Source organism: Schistocerca americana, chromosome 1 (assembly GCF_021461395.2).
Source record: "Schistocerca americana isolate TAMUIC-IGC-003095 chromosome 1, iqSchAmer2.1, whole genome shotgun sequence".
NCBI lineage: Eukaryota > Metazoa > Arthropoda > Insecta > Orthoptera > Acrididae > Schistocerca > Schistocerca americana.
Window position 1 is genome coordinate 1,080,596,047 of NC_060119.1, and position 10,888 is coordinate 1,080,606,934.

Consider the following 10,888-nt stretch of genomic DNA (forward strand, 5'->3'; position numbering starts at 1 on the left):
CATCCTTCCTCTAAAGACCATCACTGACACTGGGGAGGCCCATGTTCCTACCAAACTTATCCACCCTCAAAGCCCTACTTTTCCTTCACAGGCCATCCTCCTCCTCCTCCTCCTCCTCCTCCTCCTCCTTCTCAAATCCTACTGGCTCTGCTGCTCCTTCTTCCACACCCATAACCCGGATACACTCCTCCGCCACTGGCAATTATGATGACACATCTGTAACCTCTTAACCCTCAATACCAACCAAAAATAAAATGATTTTGTGTGGTTCAATTTTTGTTTCACCACTGCAAACAGAATCCTTCATTATTGCTTTAGGTAACACAGCAATAAATTGTGTTGTCATATGTCCAAGTGAGCAGCAGTAATATAAAATACAAAGCAAGCTAGGTGAGAAAAAATATAAGATCAGTTCCAAAAAAAGACCCCAGTTACGAACTAGCAACATAATCTCACATTGAGGCAGTTGTCTACAAGATAATTAGTGATCAAATAAGCAGCTGACTGAGATATGATGCAACTGCATTGCTTAATGCATCATTACTGTCTCTTTAACACCTGTCCTTGGCAACAGATAGTTATAGTGAAAATTTATTTCATTATTGTTTAATAAAACAGTAGTTTATCTCATATTATGTAAGTTTATATACTCCTTGTTTAAATAAACTAAGATTAAACTGTGATTTTGATCATACATGTCTTACCTTGGTAACATAAGAAAAGCTATTCCATGTGTGTGTACAAAGTGCACCACGCGCCCACTTGTGTTATGAGAAACGGTGTGCCCGCTCGAGGGTTAACAGCAAAAAAACACCAGGACTGGTGCCAGACATGTACACAACTTAATGCCACTGCCTCTCCATATGCTGATGACACTGACTTCCTGGCCCTGTATCCTACCCTTCAATGGTGCAACCTGTGGTTCCTTCGCACCAGCCCTTCCAAGACTTAGGCAATCGTCACAGGTCATACCTCGCCCTCCTTCCGGCTCCACAATTTGTCCCTTACCATTTATGATCATCCTGTCCACCTCACTCCTACCCTGAAGTACCTTGGCCTCACCCTCAACCGTCACCTCACCTGGCCTCTGCATCTCCTTATGATCCAACATAAAGCCCACGATAGGCTCCGCCTCCTGAAACTCCTGTCCAGCCAGGCATGTGGACTACATCCTTCCACTATCCTTAATACCTAGAAATCTTTGATCCATCCCATCCTTTGCTGTGCCAGTTTCACCTGGATTTCTACCCCACCTAGATTCTACAAAGCCCTCCAAATCCTTGAATGCCATGCACTCTGCCTTGCTTTCTGTATCCGCCTCCCTCCCCCACCCGGATCTTTTATGACCTCATACCCTTCCTACATCTTCTCCTTTTCCCTGAATAATCAGAACCCTGTACATTGTCCACAGATGATTCCTTCCCCCACCCCACCCCCTGGTGTCTCCTATCCTCTCCAAACCCCACCCATTGCCATGTCTTTACCATAGTGTCCCCTCTCTCTCTCTCCATCCCCACACCCTTTACCAATGTACCTTCCACAGCCTGCCCCTCCCAGATGATGAGCTTCGCCCTGATATCTACCCCTCCTACGCACTCTAACCCCACCTTCCCCCTCCTCCTCAGGGCTCCCTCTCACCTCCTTTTCCGTTCCCCTGAGCGGTTTTTCCCTCCCTCCTACAGCCCCTTCTTATCCAGTGTACCGCTTCCATGTGTCTGCACTCCCTCATGGCTCCCTCTCCCTTCCCCCTCCTCCTCCCCCTCCCTCTCCCTTTCCCTCCCACCCATTACCTGCCCCTTAATGCATTACTGGACCCCTCTCTTTTCATCCCGCCCCCTCCAGCTCCACTCCCCTCCCTCAACAGGTCTCTCCTGGCAGTTTTTACTCTTTGTCATGTGTGCTCTGCCTCATGCAGTGGTTTTACTAGCGCTGTTGTCTGGTGTGGATTTTTAATACTGTGGCCAACTTTTATATTGTACTATTGTATTTTTTGCATGCTATGCACATCCCAAACTGTGTTTCTCATGTCTGTAATGTCCCTCAGCTGAAGAGCTGCAGATTGTACCACTGCCAGCCCTCCCCTGCCCATCTGGGGTGCAACAAATCACAATAAAGAAGAAGAATAAGAAGAAGAAAAAATAGAGCAACACTAGGACAGAGGGTCACTGGCTATACTGGCTGGAGAAACTGTCTAGTGCTAGACTACTATTGAAAGTATCCTCTCTACATCCAGTAATTATTGATGAGACTAGCTAGAGGTACTCTCTGGCACTCAATCAATGGCAACTACCCCTCCCCCAACTTCCATGCTTCACAGCCAGAGGAAAAAGTTGAATTTTCACACTGATTCTGAATTTCCTGCCAATAGGAGTAGGGGAATTAGACTGCATTAGTATTCTGGGTCAGTCATCTTAAGATTGTGATATTATAGTTAGACTGTGCCAGTATTCAAAAGAAGATGGAATAGAGTATCCTACGTCCATCCACATGGAGATATTGAAACTGAACTTTTATAAACAATAAATATATCATCATCATCAGCACGTCCTTTGCGGTGCAATATAATTAGCATTCGAATTTACCATGAATGTTTGAATTTCCCACCAATTTTGTATTTCCTGCCAGTTTTTCAGGTAGGGGAATAGGAGGGAGGGTGTAACTAATTGATCAATTTAATTAGTCAATTAATTTGATATCAAATTTGAGTTAGAACCCCTTCTTTTATCTACCAAACTTCAAATGCAGGTTTGATCTCCAAGATGAAGGACTGGGGATTCTCCAGAAGGGAGGGAGGACTGGGGATCTCCAGAAGGGAGGGAGTAATTAATTGATCCATTAATTTGATATCAAAAGTGGTGCAGAACTGGCTTCATCCCACTATTAGTGAGAAAAACACGAAAGAGTTTTGAAAGGCCTAAGATGCAAAATGATACCTAGAACAGACAACACTGCCTCAGAATTACTGAGATAAATACTAGAACATACCATGACAAAGAATTCATTTGGTATGGAGGATGCACTGCATGCATTAAAGTTGTATGAACATCTACATCTAACCTCTGCAAACTGCTGTGAAGTGCATGGCAGAGGGTACCAGTTATTAGAGATTCTTCCTGATCCATTCACATATGGAGTGTGGGAAGAATGACTGTTTAAATGCCCCTGGGAAAAAAGAACTAGGAGGAGGTGGATGTGAATTTGCTATCTTTGTCTTCACAACTCAGATCTCGTGACACTATCAGCTATGCTATAATGCTATAATACAATCTGATATTTATTACGTCGACAGAAAGTTCTGGCAGAATGGAAATATTTTAGGAGTAAAGAGGCAATGACTCACCAAATATCATTATAATGTGTTACACATTTTAGAGATAGATATCAATTGTGATAGATGTTGTTATCTTCATGTCAAAGATAAGGACCTCCAACTGTGTGTGTGTGTGTGTGTGTGTGTGTGTGTGTGTGTGTGTGTGTGTGTGTGTGTGTGTGTAGTTTGAAATGTGGCTGTCTGCAAGTCAGTGCCTTCCCTATGTGATGACTGGCAATCGATTGCAATTAAAAATGCTGTTAGCCTTAGATTTTCTATAAAAAGGCTCTTTTTCATAAAAATCATTATTGTACTTTTCTTTTTTTGAAAACCGTCCTTTTAAGTTGTACTGTATTTTCACAATTGTTCCAGAGTTTTTCAGTGCCTACTAATAAAATTTTAAGTGTATCCAAGGTTCTCGGGTGTCCAGCCAGATCCGATCGTCGAAGTTCCACGATATTTCGGTGAATAACCGTTCTGCCATCATCAGGTGGTGCTGATGGAATGATCTGTCTGTGCTGTGCCCACGGTATTTATCTCTGCAGGGTCCCGAGTCATACCCCAGCGTGGGGGTGGAGGTAGCTGCAGCCACGCCCGGTGGTAGGTGCAGTTCATCTCCGTCCGCCGTGGCGGAAGGATCTTGTGTCCGCTTGCGCCGTTGCTCTTTGATGGTGTTTAATAATGGTTTCCAGGCCTTGCTAAGTTGAAACCCAGTGTCCATGTTGAGTAGGTTATCTGTTACCCGAATTTCTATGGCCTCCTTGTAGATACTGGCCCAGTAGGCACTTGTGGCAGTCAGGATTTTGCCTCTTCGAATTTCGCTGTGTGTCTGGTTCCAATGCAGTGTTCTGCTAGGGCCAAATGGCTGGGTTGGCGTAAACAGGTGTTCCTTGCATCGGTCCTCGACTGTGTGAACTGTTTGGCCAATGTAGGATTTGCCACAGTCACACGGGATTTTGTATACACCCACATTCTTAAGGCCCACGTCATCTTTTGCTGTTGCTAGCAGGTCACGAATCTTTGCTGGTGGTCAGAAGACTGTGTCAATCTTGTGTCGCCTTAACAGTCTCCCTATTTGATGCATCACATATGCACGCCTGCAGCGAATCGTATTAAGCGAAGTGCCAGTCTGGCCCTGGTCAGGGAGAGGATTCACTACACCCGTCTACAACTCAACAAGATTGCCAAGGAGCTGCTGCATCTTCACCTATGATTATCCTCCGTACTCCAAGATCGCTCCTGGGAATGGGTGGACGGTATTACCTGGGCCCAGGCAGACTGTACCCACCAGAAATCCATGGAGAAGCAGATCACCAAGTTTGCACGACTACCTGGCAAACCAAAAATGAGATAGTGCCCATTAGGCCGACTGTGGTTAACCTCACGGGTAAACCACTCGACAGCGCAGCTACAGCTGTAGTTGAAAAAGGACTCAATTTCACACCGACACCTGCATCTCTACCGTTCATTGAAATAATCTCTTCAGTAGAATAGGCAGTCCGTGGCTTACCAGATGACAAAGCAGAAGAAATCAGAAGGGAAACTTGCCGGATTGTTTCAAGGGCAAAACCGGCCAGAAGCAACATCTCGGGAGCAGAAAGAGCAGCACTATGAGCCCTCAGAGACAATAAGGAGATAGTTATTCTTCATGCCAACAAAGGAAATGCCACAGTCATCCTTGAGAGATGTGACTATGAACAGAAGATGCTGCAATTGCTAGACGATCCAGCATATCGGAAAATCAATGCAGACCCGACCAGAAAGATACAACAAAGCACCGCCACCTTGCTGAAAAATGGCACGCTCGAGGACAAGGACATCAAAAGACTTGGCCAATGTTTGGCGGTAGCTCCAAGGATATATGGTCTCCCAAAAACGCACAAAGAAGGGATGCGACCCATAGTCAGCAACATAGGGGTACCGACGTATCTTTTGGCGCAGCACTTAGCGGGCATGCTAAGACCTTATGTGGGGAAATGTGCGCACCATATCTGGAACTCGACAGACTTCATTGGCCACCTGAAGGAGATGACAGTGCAAGAATCCGACATCATGGTCAGCTTCAATGTCATCTCATTATTCACACGTGTCCGGCTGGAAGATTCTCTCCACTTAATCAGTGAGAAATTCGGGCCTTAACTGACGCAACTGTTCAGGCATGAGTTAACATCTATGTACTTTGTCTTCAATGGTCAATACTATGAGCAGACCGACAGAGTAGCCACGGGGAGCCTGCTCTCCCCAGTGGTGGCCAACCTGTTCATGGAGAGCTTCGAAGAGGAAGCACTGGAAGCCGCCGAACTGAAACCTGTATGCTTCTTTCGCTACGTGGATGACACATTCATCATCTGGCCACATGGACAGGAAGAGCTACAGATTTTTCTACGACATCTAAATTTGGTCCACAGTAACATTCTGTTCACCATGGAGACTGAAAAAGATGGAAAACTACCCTTTCTCGATGTCCTAGTGGAACGTAGGTCTGATGGTCACTGGGTCACAGTGTGTACCGAAAGCCTACACACACTGACTTGTACCTACATGCCTCCAGCTCCCACTATCTGGCACAGCTTAATGGAATGGTCAACACCTTGGTACATGGAGCACACTAGATCTCTGATGAACAGAACTTACCAACAGAACTCAAACACCTGGAGACCGTGTTCCGCAAGAATGAGTATGGCAACCGCCAAATCCAAAGGGCCTTCCAACAACAGAAGTGCAGCAAGAACCAAGATGAAGAACAACCCAAAGAAGAGAAGCAAGCTCTGGCCTTTCTGCCGTTTGCTGGCAACATGTTATCAAAAATAGGGAGACTGTTAAGGTGACACAAGATTGACACAGTCTTCTGACCACCAGCAAAGATTTGTGACCTGCTAGGAATGGCAAAAGATGATGTGGGCATTAAGATAACGGGCGTATACAAAATCCCGTGTGACTGTGGCAAATACTACATTGGCCAAACAGTTCGCAAGGTCGAGGACCGATGCAAGGAGCACGAACGTCACACCCGTTTACGCCAACCCAGCCATTCGGCCCTAGCAGAGCACTGCATTGGAACCAGACACACAGCAAAATTTGAAGAGACAAAAATCCTGACTGCCACAAGTGCCTACTGGGACAGTATCTACAAGGAGGCCATACAAATTCGGGTAACAGATAACCTCATCAACAGGGACATCGGGTTTCAACTTAGCAAGGCCTGGAAACCACTATTAAACACCATCAAAGAGCAACGGCGCGAGCGGACGCGAGATCGTTCTGCCACAGCGGACGGAGATGAACTGCGCCTACCACCAGGCATGGCTGCAGCTACCCCCACCCCTCCCACCATGTGGCGCCCCACCGACTGCCCACGCCGGGGTACAACTCAGGCCCCTGCGGACATAAATACCACGGACACAGCGCAGACAGATCATTCCATCAGCACCACCTGATGATGGCAGAACGGATATTCACCGAAATATTGTGGAACTTCGAAGATCGGATCCAGCTGGACATCCGAGAACCTTGGATACAGCACATTCGCCGGGAAAGCCACAGATCACATAAAATTTTAAGTGTTTGACTCTGTACATCAGTCCTACATATTACAGGTGTGACGCATGAGACGTGAATTCCATGTCCCTAATTGTCAGTACTGTATGAGTGAGAAGGAGCTTATCTTTTGCACTCACTGCGTAACTTATTGTGAGCACTGGAGACTTGTCTTCCTGCCTATCTTCAAAAGTGGCAACAAGAAAGTGGGCGGATAGTATATGATCTGTTGACACTAATTCGCTAAGACTATCCAATGACTTTTACCATGGTAGTTAGGTGCTAATGGAATAGTGATGGCAAGTTGTCACAAAATTCCAGTGTTTCCAATCTGGAATAAAATATTACAGCCATAGGTGAAACAAAGCAAGTGGTAAACATATATTAAAGCATTTCCTGACTTTGTTAATGACCGTCCAGAAAGAAGTCTGATTATAAAGTGTATGTAGTTGTAGCATTCAAATAATTGTCAGGAAAAATTTTTTTTAGGAAATATTCTTCCTCCAAGCAATATGAACAAAAATAACAGAATACAGTATATAACACAGTTAAAATAAATTGTACTTGTGTTTGGTTCTGAAGTGATGAAAGAGGATAAAGGATAACATGTGGGGAGGTAAATAATGTGGACCTGTGTGTTTAACTGCAGGTGTATATCAGCCTCTAACTGATTTCAGTTTCCCTCTTATGTTGATATTTTTTCATCTATCTACTGTTGTTGTCATTGTTGTTGTTATCCAACACGCAGATTTTGGTGTCAAATGTCTTCTATTACATAAATTCAAATCATCATCTATTGCAATGACAATCATAAAACCTGTGAATACAATGAACAAGATTTGATGCACATACGTAATTAATTTAGAACAAAATCCAATGTATTGGTAGATTTTTTTAACTGATCAAAACAAGTTAAATGATAACTCATCTTGACGAGATAATAGTTATTCAAATGTTATGGTTAGGTGACCTTATGACAACAGATGAATGTGAGTGTGGCACGTAAAATCTTTTATCCCTTATCCAGTGACATAAAATGTCTGACAGACAGAAAAGTAAAATTTGTACACAAACTGAAAAGTTTCTCCTTGACAATGCGCTCTAATCTGTAGAAGAATTTCTATTATTTGCAATGTGTTAAAGGTGGTAATAATAATAATAATAATAATAATAATAATAATAATTTCCGTGGAGGCCTCCGGTATGTTCCGCCAGTCGTAAAAGGCAACGAAAAGAACAAACCACTAATAGGGCTAACCCCCCTTTTAGTGTGATTAGTTGGTTCAGGACAGAACTAAAGAAGCCTCGGACAAGCGCCGTCATAGTCGGGGACGACGCTTAAACCCTATGCCCGCCCACAATGGTAACGACACTGCTAGCCAACTGGAAAATGATTCAAATTCAAATAGAGGTGTTTTGCAGGATATGCTTCCTGCAACCACCCTAGAAGGAAAACAAAGACAGAGGATGAGATGGTCAGATGAAGTTAATCGACACCTCATGTTCTGTTATTACCAAGCAACAAACCTAGGAACCAACACAACTGGATACAGATCACAAGTATACACAACATTTATTACCAGATACCCAGAATTAAAATTTTTAACAGAACAACGACTAGCTGATCAGATCTGTGTAATAATAAAAAATAACAGGATACCCCAGTCAGAATTAGAAATAATCAAACTAGAAGTACAACAAATACTGGAACAAAATAATGTGCAATCAGAAGAAGAAGAAAATACAGTAATGGACTCAAACATCCCAGAGCAAACAAACAAAGAACAACACGCATCAATTAAACAGTCAGAGGAAAACGAAATCTTAAGACAGCCACCAGAACAAGCACAAATAGAACACGAAGTGACACACATGTTAGATATAGAAGAAAAATTTCAGCTGACATATGTAGAATACAAAGACACAAATACAGACATTAGACCATTCTTGCATAGACTGCCAAATAACCCACAAGTCGAAACAACAATAAAAACTATCAACACAATCATACACAACAAAATAAATGAAAACACAACTATGGAAGAGTTACAACTACTGGTTTATATAGGAGCACTCACTACACTAAATATACACACTAGGCAGAGATCAGAACCAACCAACACACAGAAGAAACCCACAAAACCAGCATGGCAACACAGGCTACAGAAAAACTGAGAAAAACTGAGAAAAGACATCAGACAGCTAACACAATTTATAAGAAATGAAATGTCAGAAAAAAAACGAAAAAGGTTAGGTAAAATCTCACAACAAAAAGCGATAGAGCAATTAGATGAAAAGAAGCATAAATTACAAGCGTTGGCCAAACGACTTAGAAGATACAAAAAAAGTGAAAATAGAAGGAAACAAAACCAAACATTCAACACAAACCAAAAGAAATTTTACCAGACAATAGATAACACACACATTAAAATAGACAATCCACCAAACATAACAGACATGGAACACTTCTGGAGCAACATATGGTCAAACCCGGTACAACATAACAGGCATGCACGGTGGATACAAGCAGAAACAGATATGTACAAGATGATACCACAAATGCCTGAAGTGATAATTTTGCAACATGAAGTCACCCAAGCAATTAATTCTACTCACAATTGGAAAGCCCCTGGAAAAGATAAAATAGCAAATTTCTGGCTAAAGAAATTCACCTCAACACATTCACATCTAACTAAATTATTTAACATATAAAATCAAAGATGAGGTGACTTACCAAACGAAAGCGCTGGCAGGTTGATAGACACACAAACAAACACAAACATACACACAAAATTCAAGCTTTCGCAACACACTGTTGCCTCATCAGGAAAGAGGGAAGGAGAGGGGAAGACGAAAGGAAGTGGGTTTTAAGGGAGAGGGTAAGGAGTCATTCCAATCCCGGGATCGGAAAGACTTACCTTTGGGGGAAAAAAGGACAGGTATACACTTGCACACACACACACACACACATATCCATCCACACGTACAGACACAAGCAGACATATTTAAAGACCAAATATGTCTGCTTGTGTCTGTATGTGTGGATGGATATGTGTGTGTGTGCGAGTGTATACCTGTCCTTTTTTCCCCCAAAGGTAAGTCTTTCCGCTCCCGGGATTGGAATGACTCCTTACCCTCTCCCTTAAAACCCACTTCCTTTCGTCTTCCTCTCCTTCCCTCTTTCCTGATGAGGCAACAGTGTGTTGCGAAAGCTTGAATTTTGTGTGTATGTTTGTGTTTGTTTGTGTGTCTATCGACCTGCCAGCGCTTTCGTTCGGTAAGTCACCTCATCTTTGATTTTATATATAATTTTTCCCACGTGGAATGTTTCCTTCTATTATATTAAATTATTTAACAGTTACATTGCAGACCCATACACATTCCCTGATACACTTGCACATGGAATAACTTATCTGAAACCTAAAGATCAAGCAGACACAGCAAACTCAGCTAAATATTGCCCCATAACATGCCTACCAACAATATACAAAATATTAACTTCAGTCATTACACAGAAATTAATGACACATACAACACAGAACAAAATTATAAATGAAGAACAAAAAGGCTGTTGCAAAGGAGCACGAAGATGTAAAGAGCAACTGATAATAGATGTAGAGGTGACATATCAAGCTAAAACTAAACAAAGGTCACTACACTGTGCATACATTGATTACCAAAAAGCTTTTGATAGTGTACCCCACTCATGGTTACTACAAATATTGGAAATATACAAAGTAGATCCTAAATTGATACAGTTCCTAAACATAGTAATGAAAAATTGGAAAACCACACTTAATATCCAAACATATTCAAATAATATCACATCACAGCCAATACAGATTAAGCGTGGAATATACCAAGGAGACTCATTAAGTCCTTTCTGGTTCTGCCTTGCTCTGAACCCACAATCCAACATGCTAAATAATACAAATTATGGATACAATATTACTGGAACACACCCACACAAAATCACACATCTGCTATACATGGATGATCTAAAACTACTGGCAGCAACAAATCAACAACTCAACCAATTAC